The sequence below is a fragment of the Taudactylus pleione genome, unplaced genomic scaffold, assembly GCF_031769625.1.
Source record: "Taudactylus pleione unplaced genomic scaffold, aTauple2 ptg000421l, whole genome shotgun sequence".
In the NCBI taxonomy this organism is placed as follows: Eukaryota; Metazoa; Chordata; class Amphibia; order Anura; family Myobatrachidae; genus Taudactylus; species Taudactylus pleione.
In genome coordinates, this window is record NW_028284823.1 from 4741784 (window position 1) to 4754444 (window position 12661).

Consider the following 12661-nt stretch of genomic DNA (forward strand, 5'->3'; position numbering starts at 1 on the left):
GCCCTATTGTCCAACCAATGAAAACATCAGAAGACCGTATTGAAAGCATGGCAGGAAAAGATGAAGGAAGTTCTCAACAAATCAGATGAAGAAACTTTGCCTGTCAAGAAGAAGAAAAAAAACAGCCAAGGATTCCTGTAAGATGTTTACTTAAAATAGCTGATAAATTGCAATATATAAATAAACAACCAATATGTTTAATTTTCTTTATCATTTTTAGATATTAGATTACATAATGTAATTTTTTGCATATTAAAGTAATGTTTATTATAAAAATTAAATATAACCCTTTCTTTTTATATTTTTAACAGGTGGTTCATCAGAGTCCACCGAAAAAATCAAGACAAATCAAAGTCCTCTGTACAAGAAGGTAATATATGCAATTTTTAAAAAATTGCAAGTGTTGACATAATGTTATTCTATATATTATTTAAACAAAATTGTCTAATAAAAATATCAATAGATACAATACGTGGGTGACCAAAAGAAGACAGAGACAAGGGGAGCATGGCCATGTCGCAAGTCACTGGACCATTACAGTCAACTAGCACATTTTTTAAGGAAACAAAATACTAGATGTTATGGAGCATACACACGGTCAGATTTGTCAGATCTGTCAGATGAATGATTTGAACGATTTTACCAAAGATTTGAACGATTTGAACGATTTTTGACTGCATTAAAATGAATGGAATCGTCCAAGTCCACATCAGATGTCAGATATCGTTATCTGACCATCGGGAACGCGCATTGTTCAAATCGTTCATCTGACAGATATGTCAGATTTTCCTTCAGATATGAATGATTGAACGATTTTTAAACTCATTATCGTTCAGATCTGAAGAAAAATCTGACCGTGTGTATGCTCCATTACATTCACCCAAATGTAAAGTAAAATGTCTGTGAAACAAATTGTTATAATAATAATGCATTGTAATGTGTCAACACACAGAATGGATAGTGTTATGATAGTTGAAAACCAACCTTAAAAATGAAGGCTAAAAAGAACCATTAGCAGTAACTTTCATTGACAAAATGGGCTGGATAATTAACCCATATCATTAAGAATTCTACTAGTTAGTTCCTGAGCAAGGCCAGATTAAAGCTTATGGGGGCTCCAGTGCAACTAATATGTGAGGGCCCCTTCCAAGAAAATTGCATTATGCCACACAGTACCTCCATTATGCACATTATGTCACAGTGCCCCAGTGTAAACATTATGCCACACAGTGCGCCCATGTTACATAGTGTCCTGTAGTTACACTACACAGTGTACACAGTATTCCACACAATACCCCCAGTATTAATATTATGTCACACAATGCCACCCAGTATGCCACACAATGCCCCCAGTATTAATGTTATGCCCCACAGAGCCCTCCCACTATGCCACACACTACCTTCAGTATTAAAATTATGCCCACAGTGCTTCCCCAATATACCACACAATGCCCCCAGTATTAATATATTTAATTATATTCTCTCACCCCCACCCAATATATGTAATGAATTTCTCTCCCCATATATTTATAGTATTATTTGCTCACCGCTGCTTGACTGGGGTGGTCTGGTTTTGTCTCAGTCCTCCTGGCATTCCTGCTTGTCAGGCAGTAGTGCTCCTGCTGATCTTCTCCTCGTTGTCTTCTTGGTAGGTGATACTTCATAGGGATGGGATGAGATGTCATGATGGAGGTAGATGTTTCAAACCTTGGATAGAGATAAAGTAGGGTCGTTGCCCATAGCATCTGTCATTTCAAAGAGTGTGCTAGATAAATGGCAGAAGCTGATTGGTTGCTTTGGACAACTTATCTACTTTATCTCTCTCCAAGGTTTGATACATCTCCCCCACAGTCTCCTTTACCTAAATATTCAAAAGCAGAGAACACAAAATACCACTTACTATCGAAAAGGTAAATAAAATATATTTCCTTTAAAAGCAAAGAAAATCTAGTAAGCAAAATGTACAGAAGTCTCCTTAAACAAGATATTGAATAGGGGAGACACAGAGAAAAGTTGCTATGAAGGAACTAATTACTGTAGGTAACTGACATTTGCAGAAATGTCTAATTTGCAACATTGTAGTGAGCAATTTTTGTTTATCATAGGGGAAGATGCTTATGTTTATACTAGATTTTGTATCTTAGAGCATATAATATAACAATAAAATTGTCTCTATCTGTGACTCACTGCTCAGCTACCATCATCCAGCGCTTACTGTTACATACAGCCTAGTACCAAACAAATGGAAAAAAACAGGCTATATTCCAGATTTGGAGACTAAGAAAAGTAGATGAAAAGTTGTCTTAGGAGAGAGTTTTGGGCCTGATTCAGAGATGGACAGAATTACAGAGCCACTCACAATCGGCTGTGCAATTCCGTCCATCTAAAATGCTAATGCAGAAGGAATTGTCTGTAGGAAACAGAAACCTCTTTGCTGCAATAGCGATCCCAGCACTGTGACTAAGGTCACAGCCAAGGATCACCATTGGAATAATTGCAATCATCGGTCACGATGGTTGTCCCTTTGATCAGGCTGCGGTAGTGGAAGCTTACCGTAGCCTTACTGGGTCCTGGTGCCTATCAAACAGTTTTATAAAGGACTCTATAATATCAATAAGATATCTTATGTCTATGGTGCTTTAGTAATATGCAGTTTATGTTACTATATAGATTTGCTAGTGATTCTGCTTTGACAGGCCGAGGTTAATTGCAACTTAATTTCAATTGTTACTATTTGTATATTTTTTCTACTGGAATTCAATGTATATTTTTTAATGTCTGTTTTTAGAGTAACATTATGGCTGCAGTCAGTTAGGTATTTTATGTAATAATAAAAAGTGTATTCATATGCTTTAACCCAGAGCTCTTAGGATATTTATTTTATGCCATTAAATAGCGCAGACACTTTACACAATCATTGAATTATGCCCTATTTCCCATTTTGAGATACTTATATAAATATTTAGTTAAAAATCCGCACAATACTTACCTTATGACCATAAATTTGTGTTTAATATACTACACTATGAGCGCTTTCTTGTCTTGTAGTGCTATGGTTATATTTTAGAATTATTTGCTTACAAAGATCTTACAAGAGACACAGCTTTTATACAGTTAATTAATTATTGTTAATTTTTATATGTAAACACTAGTACATTGACTAAACGCGTTTGGGATTTGGAGTGACATTGCCTGTAGTTCCAGCCGGTGTGAAGGAGATGGAGCAGGGCTGGTCCCCGTAACGATACTGTATTTGAATCTCTATACGCTGCTACCTATACCTTCTAAAGCCTGCCTATAAACCTCTAAGATTGACGCTTATTTGTGTACGCAGTCATACAGTAAATAAAAACCTTAGACCTTGAACTTGTGTTTCCAAAGCACAAAGTATTATTCAAGTAAAAGTATAGTCAGTTACACGCTATGATCTAAGTACAATTTAGCGCAAAGAAATTATACAGACCCAAGTACAGTAATACATACGCAAGCGCTCTGGACCAGATATCGGCATCAGCAAGAAACCTCCATCAATCAGCATTCAGCAAGAAGACCCCAGACTGGGGTCACAGCACACACATTTATACCCTCACAGAAACAGACAACCCAATACAGAGGAGTGTTGATAATGTCATCAGTTCCCAATACAGGTACATCTGTTACAGAGCATTTAACAGGTTGATTCAAATAGACACAGTCCAGCCTCCGACAGCTGGTTGCCTCTGTTTTCCCACCTCATGCAAATCCTAACAGTTGGTCATACAATGTACATTTCGGTTATACTAGAAAATAGGGTAGGATGAAGGTAGCGCTAGTGCCTAAACCTAAACACAGGTAGCTGCCCTACAACAGGATGAAGATAGGGACTCACCTTCCCTTAAAATTTTTGTTTGTTAAAAATATATATCCTCTGGTGCCTCCTGTGGGATGTGACTGATCCTACCTTTCTGAAGACATGGTATGCACCAACTTTCTTTGGACTTGGAATCCCTCCTATACTGGAATTATCTCCAGGGGACAAATACGTGATTATTATTTTTATGGGAAGACATCCTTTTTGGAAACTCAATTGAAATACAAAACATAGGCTGGCAGAGTAAAACGCTAACATAGCGTGTCTGTTATTCTGCATTGGAATATATTTGCATAGTGTCCTGTTTTATGTTATTTGTCATGAGTGAGTTTGTTTATGTGTTTTGATTTAGCACGGAGGTGCAATTTTTTAGTGTTTTATTATTATTGCAATAAAATTGCTATTTTAAGATATAACTTTATGATTATCATTGTAAATTTGTGATTACAACTACATCCAAACTATATACGGAACCCACAGGAGGCACCAGAGGATATATATTTTTAATCTACAAAAATTTACATTTCGGTGCTTTAAGTCTCTGCGGTCCATAAGTTGAGAATGCATGTTGCGATCTTCACACCGATGATACTGGAATGCTGTTGAAAGAGTGCAGATCAGTATAATACCAAACATGGCTTACTTATCACGTATAAAACCTTAACTACCAAATAACCTTTATTTCACAGCAATTATAATAAATGAATAAACTTGAATCTTATACTTTAAAGCATATGGAACCTTTTATGTGAATATGTAATGTGTAAGTATTTGGGGTTTGATATAAAAACGCTAGTTAACTTGGGGCAGATGCGTGTGCATGAAGCTAATAAACAGCGTTTTCATACAGGACCTTATGCTTTCGCTAATATGCGACATGTTAACAGCGCAATTGTGTGTATTTATGTGTGAATGAGAAATGGTGAAAGATGCAATCACATGGTGCTAATAGTAACATCGCCATATGTACTTAAGTGTGAGTTTATCTAAAATGGCGCTTGGGCGGCCATTCGCAAAATTGCGTCTTGCGATCTCATATTCTAAAATGGCGTCTTGCGGCCAGCCGCAAAATGGCGTCTTTACGATCTAATTTTAAGCTGATCTTGTCTCAGCCAATTATCCAGCTTCGACAGTCCACCCTTTGATAGCGAACAACATGCTATCACAATCTGATTTTAAAAATTAATCTAGGCTTACATTTATATATTATTTAGTGTTATTATGGGATGGCACAAGGTGGTTCTTAATCCATCAATAATGTGTCTCTGAGTGGGGACATAAAACTACTATTATACGCACACCGCAGATCTTGGAAGATCATGGGGGTGATGTGGGGATGCATCAATCCTATAAAGGCAGTCTTGAAGGGGAATTGAGACTTTACATTATCTGAGGTGTTTTAAAAGTAACATTTCAATAATATATTCTATGCACGTCTAAATATAATACATTGAATGATGGTATTTCCTAGTTCAGGGTTGTAATGCAGTTCTATATTTACCTCAGTATTCATAGTGTCATTACTGACCACCATCATAATTTCATTCTTTCGTTTTACATTTTCCACACTTCAACACAATAGGAACACACCGGACACTTATGCCAATTATTATGATGACAATCAGTATAAGGATCAAGAATTTGCCTATACTGGTGATCACTTCCTGGACCCATTCCCCTAGACCTGAGAACCATTTCACTGGGTTCAACCATGAGACCCATCCTTCTATCTTCTCCCCTACTTCAGCCACTGAAGCATTATGGTTCTTATGAAACTCCCATTTTAGCTGCAGAATTTAATCCATCTTCCGGTCTATCACCTCCTTGGGATCGCAGGTATCATTGGTGACATAGGTGCAATATTTTACTCCAAATTGGGTGGCCAAAGTTATGCAATACCCTCCAGTAACAGCAGTTAAATAATTTAACACTAGCCTGTACTGCACCAGTTCTTTCTTGTACGCTTGCAATTCTCTCCCTGTATACCTGAATGTGTCATCATACATCTCGGTGATATTATCTATCAATTCAGCAAGTTCCTGAATATATCTAAAATTGAATGTACCCCGAGCAATACTGGTGGGATCCAGTGCAACTAAAACTTGGAAACCGGTTGTCTCACTAATTAACTGAGTGGCTTTATGCACATCACCAGGTATCATATTTTGTTTGCCTCTGTGCTCATACTGTGTGTGAAGATATGGTGATGGTGTGTTTTTATGGAAACCAAGCACTTCAACATGTGTGAGGGTCATAACTTCTGGGACTACTCTTCCCAGGTAACACAAACCTTCGGAACTCAGGGAAAGCCACTTATACGCCTTTCTTCCACATATAAAATACACATTATCGGGGAGAACATAAGGAATGGTATGCATCATTATCATTAAACACATTTCCCTTGCAAACAATCGTATCTCAGGCTTTTCCATCTGATTTATGCAAGTTTCTGGTTGTATTATTTTAGCACAATACCTTACCAATAATTTCTTTGGTACCTAAAGCTTCTCCCACTAGATCTAATAGAACGTAACAGGTCATGATTTATAGACTCATTATCAGCTCTCTGTGAAAAAGTCATCGTCTGATTATTCCCTGTCACTTCCCAACTCCCGGGTTTATTGGGGTTGGTTATGTTCAAACACAAAAGTGATCTATCTACTTGGAATTGATAGAGTTTAAAATGAGGTGGTTTGGATGAGAGGCATTTTCCATCTAATGTTTTCCCTTTTTGCAGTTCTAAAATTTCCGTGATATTCAGCGGAAATGGCACCAACCCTACATTATGCTGTCCCTGTGGCACATGTGAACACACCCAGCAATCAGTTTGATTTAATACTTTGCCTACCATGCTATGATAATCCTCTAAAGGATACCCACCCCAGTACGGGTTATATTTAGGCTGGCACCATTGAATACAGTTCTCATCAACTAGGGACCCACAAAGCTCACAAATACAGGAATCTTCAGACGATAAACTTCCACACCGTCCCTGAGTATCCGAAGTAACAGCTCTCTTAACAATAACAGTACTAAGATGGGTCAGACACTCCCCTGATTGGCATTGCACTCCTCCTGACTCCACTCCATCAGCACTGCCATCAGCTCCCATCTCCTCAATCAGTCCCCCATCACAGAAACCGGATATTCCAGAACCAACCAGAATGGTGAGAACTCTGGAAAAGAATATGAAAATTAACACAGCAGGCCAGTCCATTGTCACAACAAAGACCTGCAAATTTCTTTTAGTTCAGGTATCTCACTACGACCTTTGCAATCCTCCCAGAACAAGCTCGCGATTGACAGGTCCACGCTATCAGCCTTGTCTCCAACTTGTTTCTCCACCGGTTGATTGACCTTTTTGCAGTGAGTGGAATGGACCTAGGTATCTCTCTCAGCCACCTTCAAAGATGTAGTACTTGTCAGCAGCACCTGGTATGGACCTTCCCACCGATTAGTCAAACAACTTGAATGCAATAAATTTCTGATCATAACATATTCTCCTGGTTCAACATCATGACAGTTAGTTTCAAGCATATCATTGGACAACAATTTCAGTTTTTGCTGTTGCTGTTTTAACTGTTTACTCATTGATATAAAATACTTTACAGATACAAATACTTTGTTGTTACCTTTCAAGTCTTACTGTGGACTTATAATCAAATGAGGTTGTCTACCAAACAGTATTTCAAAGGGAGACAGATTTACAGGGGTCTAGGAGTGGTCCTTATACTATGCAGGACCAACGGTAATGCTTCTGGCCATCCTAGTCCAGTCTCTGCCATGATTTTACTTAACTTATTTTTAATAGTCCCGTTCATCCTCTCTACCTTGGCACTGGCTTGCGGTCGGTAGGGGGTGTGAAGTCGGCTATTAATACCCATCAGCTTACACATATTTTGAAAAACATCACCTGTGAAATGACTACCCCTGTCACTCTCAATGATTTTAGGGATACCGTATCTGCATACAAATTCCTGAACTATTTTCTTGGCAGTAAATGCAGCAGCATTAGTGGCCGCTGGGTAGGCCTCAACCCAATTAGAAAATATGTCAGTGCACACCAATACATACTTGAGATTCCTGCAGGGTGGTAATTGGATGAAATCAATTTGTATCACCTGGAAAGGTCCATCAGTCAGTGGAATGTGGAATGGTTTGGTAAGGATCGCTTTCCCTATGTTCTTCCTCAAGCAGGTCAGACAGGACATTGCTCTCTTTTCTGCTTGTGAAGAAAAACCTGGTGCACACCAGTATGCTCTCACCAATTTGCACATACCTTGCTTCCCCAGATGAGTCAGACCATGTGCTGCCTCAGCCAGGCTGGGGTAATATGCCTTGGGGGCTACTGGCTTACCTTGTCCGTCCCTCCAGTGCCCAGAGGACTCTTGCCCACATCCCTTAGACTTTCAGATGGACTTTTCCTGGATTGAACACAAATTTTGCATCTCAATTAATTTCAACATATCAATTGTTTGAAAAGACATAATTTGTTCAGTTGGAGAAAACATTTTTAAACCTGCTTCCCATTTTGCAGCTTCATCGGCTCTGTTGTTGCCCAGTGACACTGGATCATCCTCACATGTATGGGCTTTACACTTAATTACTGCCACCTTTTTGGGCAGTTGGATTGCTTCTAGTAATTGTTTTATGTGTCTGGAGTGTGCAACTGGTGTGCCTGCTGCTGTCATAAATTTTCTCAGATGCCATAGAGCCCCAAAATCGTGCACCACCCCGAACGCATACCTCGAGTCAGTGTAAATGTTAGCAGATTTGCCTGCTGCCAGTTCACACGCTCTGGTTAGTGCTACTAACTCCGCCACCTGGGCTGAGTGAGGAGGACCAAGAGATTCAGTTTCTATGATGTCTGTGTCATTTACAACAGCATAACCTGTACATAATTCACCTGTGTCTGTTTGTCTGTGACAACTCCCATCTGTATAAAATGTCACATCTACATTCTCTAAAGGTGTGTCACATGATTCAGATATTCCATACAATCGTGTGCATCATTATGTCCGCTGAACTCACCTCCCGCCAGCAACTCATCTCCTTCCACCCTTTGTACATCATGTTGTACATATGGTAAATACGTTGCTGGATTCATCGTGCTGCAACATTTAATAGTGATGTTTGCAGGTTCAATTAGAGCTAGTTCCCATTTAGTAAACCTAGCAGAAGAAACATGTCTGGTTTGGGCAGAGTTCAGCAGAGCAGATACAGCATGGGGAGTGTAGACAATCATATCATGACCCAATACTCCGTCCTCACTTTTACTCACCAATAGAGCTGTTGCTGCTACACTTCTTAAACAGGTGGGGAGTGATCTTGCCACAGTGTCCAATTGGTCACTGTAGTATGCTACTGGCCTACTGGCATCACCATGTTTTTGTGTGAGTACACCTGCAGCACAACCATCGGCTTCCGTACAATACAAATCAAAAGGTTTTCCATAATCAGGTATTCCCAATGCAGGTGCTTTTGTCACACTATCCTTAAGATTAAGGAAAGCCTGCTTTGTTTCCTCTGTGTGTATGACATGATCGGGCTTTGAGGAAGAGACTAAGGACCTCATTCAGAGTCAGTCAAAGCGGCCGCACAGTCGTATGGGAAAAGGGGCCAGATATGCAAATGATTCCCTCGCAAGTTGCGTCCCTAAGTTCGGATCAGTAGCTGGCCGACCAAGGGGAGGAAGCGGCCGGAAGACAAAAAAATACGCCCACTTCTTGTACGCATTGCACATCATCTCCGGGTATATAAGGATTAATCGAGACCATCGGGAACCATCGGAACTGGTCATAGAGCTTAAGGTTGACCATACCCTCTCTTAAGCTCTACGATCATGTCAGTGTAAAAACCTCCCCTGTCCCATGTGCCATGATGCTACATTGTTAATTATGCACTCCCTTAAACTGTATGCACTCCCCTAAAATGCTGTTCGCATAATTAGGCATGCCTGCGTCCGGATCTCCACTCCCCCATTTTCAAGCACCTTCCCCTGTTACCACCCACAAATGCCTCAATCTGTCACTCAAACTACCAACCTGGCTGTGTTCAAGGAGAGAGAAATTTCGGATCATATCGGCTAGTTTGTGCACGCGCATTGCGAACTTTACGCATGCGCAGTATAGCGAACATTGGTGGCGTATGACCGTGCGGCCGCTTCAACTGACTCTGAATAAGGTCCTAAGTCCTGTAAATGCAAGGCCAGAATAGAAAAACCTGGGATCCATATTCTACAGTATCCACACATTCCCAAGAAGGTACGAATTTGCTGCTGGTTCTGCGGGAGTGTCATGTTCTGTATGGCCTGTATTCTGTCATTTCTGAGATGTCGTAACCCCTGAGTTAGGCAGTGTCCCAAATATTTTACTCTGGATTGGCACGGCTGTAGTTTGTCCTTAGCAACTTTGTGTCCTGTATGCGAGAGATGAAGCAACAAAAGTTTAGTATCATTCAAACATAACATAAATGAATCAGAACATAGCAATAAATCGTCCACATATTGAATTAGAACAGACCCATTGGCAGGTTGGAAAGGTTGTAAACAGTCGTGCAAAGCCTGGGAGAAGATACTGTGGCTGTCTATGAAACCTTGGGGCAACCGTGTCCATGTATATTGTACACCTCTGTATGTGAATGCAAATAAATACTGACAGTCAGGGTGGAGAGGCACAGAGAAGAAGGCAGAACAGAGGTCAATGACAGTGAAATGGGTTGCGTTTGGAGGGATCTGCATAAGTATGACAGCTGGATTTGGCACTATGGGGAATTGGCTCTGTACTACCTTATTAACACCTCTAAGGTCTTGTACCAGCCTATAACCCCTCCCACCACTCTTCATCACCGGAAAGATGGGACTGTTAGCTACACTAGCTGTACGAACTAAAATTCCCTGTTGCAATAATCGCTCAATTATTGGAAAACCCCCTAATTCTATCTCCTGTTTTAGTGGGTACTGGGGAATCTTTGGAGCTTGCCTACCAACTTTTAAATTTACCATTACGGGGCTTACATTTGCCATTAATCCAGTGTCCTGTCCATCCTTAGTCCAAAGGGAATCTGGAATTTGGGACAACATTTGATCTACCTGTGATGGATTTTCATTTAAACTGGTAGAGTGATACATTATCCTTTGGGGAGTGTCCAACACATCCCGCACCTCGTGCGCAACTCTCTCTCGGATATCTAGAAATACACCATCAGGGGTGCAATATATGACACATCCCATCTTACATAACTAATCTCTACCTAGCAGGTTAGTAGGAGCTGGAGCAGCCAGAAGGAAAGAATGCCTGGTATGCAGCGGCCCAATAGTAACCTCTGTGGATTTTGTTAAAGGATAATGTTGCACTTTACCTGTTACACCCATTGTTGGTACTGTCTCGTTGGTCACCTGTAAATTAACAGGAGATTTTATCACTGACCTGGTCGCCCCTGTGTCTACAAGAAAAGGATATTTAGTACCAGCTACATTAACCATCATGACCGGTTCTTCCTTAGTACTTCCCGTTAACCTGACTATCTGTAGACTACAGGTATGACCTGACCCCTAGCATTGGCTTCCATTCTCCAATAAAGCATTAACTGCTACAATTGGAGCTGGTGCCTGTTGGACATTTGCTGGTCTCTGTGCATATCCCTTATGGGGATATCCAGGTACTCTCTGGTTTGGGGGTCCTACCCTTTTTACCAGACAGTTTCTATTTAAATGTCCTGTTTGTTTATAATTAAAACATGCTTGTGGATCGGATGAAGACACGGGTTGTTGTGAGGTTTGAGCAGGGAGGAAAGGTGGTGGATATGGGTAGTGATATGGAGGATAAAAGTATTGTGGGGGATATGAAGTTTGTGGGTAATATGGGACCTGTGGTTGTGTAGGGTAAGTGGGATTGAGCTGTGTTTGCTGTTGTGTGGGATTTGTGAGGGCATATGACTGTTCAGGTGTAAGTGTGTGTGTGGGTGCAAATGTGTCTGGCTGTGATGTTACTGTCATTCCTTCTAGAGCTTGGATACTGACAGCCATTAGTTTTTTACTCTGGGTCTCTCTTCTTTGAGATGTTTTTATCATGTTCTATGGCAGATTCTATGAGGGTATCTATTGTGACTCCCCTCCAGCCAGGCTGTGAGGTCTGAACCCAGGTCTTTAATTTCTCTTTAAGACCATCCATGAGTACAGTGACTATCATTCCTCTGTGGTGAGTGCTATCTTTAATATCCTCTAACCCAGTGTACTGGGTGATAGCCTGCAGAGCCCGGTCGCAATAATCTTCTGCAGATTCACTCTCCTTTTGCTTTATGGTGAAAATTTTGTTACAGTTAACTACTACTGGAAAATATATACCCAATTGAGTTACAATGCGGGAAGTGTTACCTTGGTTTACTTGGTCTGTTAAGGGAACGTCACCATCCAACACACAATCCGTGATAAATTTTGTCACGTCTATATTGCGTGGTAGACAGGCCCTTAACACCACACACCAATCCTTATTAGTTGGCTCATGAGAACTACCCAAATTCCTCAAAAATCTTTGACATTTTCGATAACTGTACTTGCACCCCCATCCACATAAGGTGGAGGTGGTGCACGTGAACTGCTGACAATACCTTCCGCAATGCTACTTTGCTGCACATGCATGCCATTTTGTGGCTCGCACGCATTGCAATTTAGTGCCGCAGGTGTATTTTCTGGCAATGCGCTCGCAACGCTAGTTTGCATCGCTTGCACATTTTTAAGCCACGCATCCCCTTCATGCTGCCACAACTTTAAACATTCATAATATTTTAAATTTTTCTCTCGGGAGCACATCA

At 40.5% G+C, this 12661-nt stretch overlaps 1 pseudogene; it reads left to right on the forward strand.

Annotated features, from left to right (window-relative positions):
* The first annotated feature begins 60 nt into the window (after positions 1-60).
* The window catches only part of LOC148506209 (uncharacterized), a 167200-nt pseudogene continuing 154599 nt past the window's right edge, over positions 61-12661 (forward strand).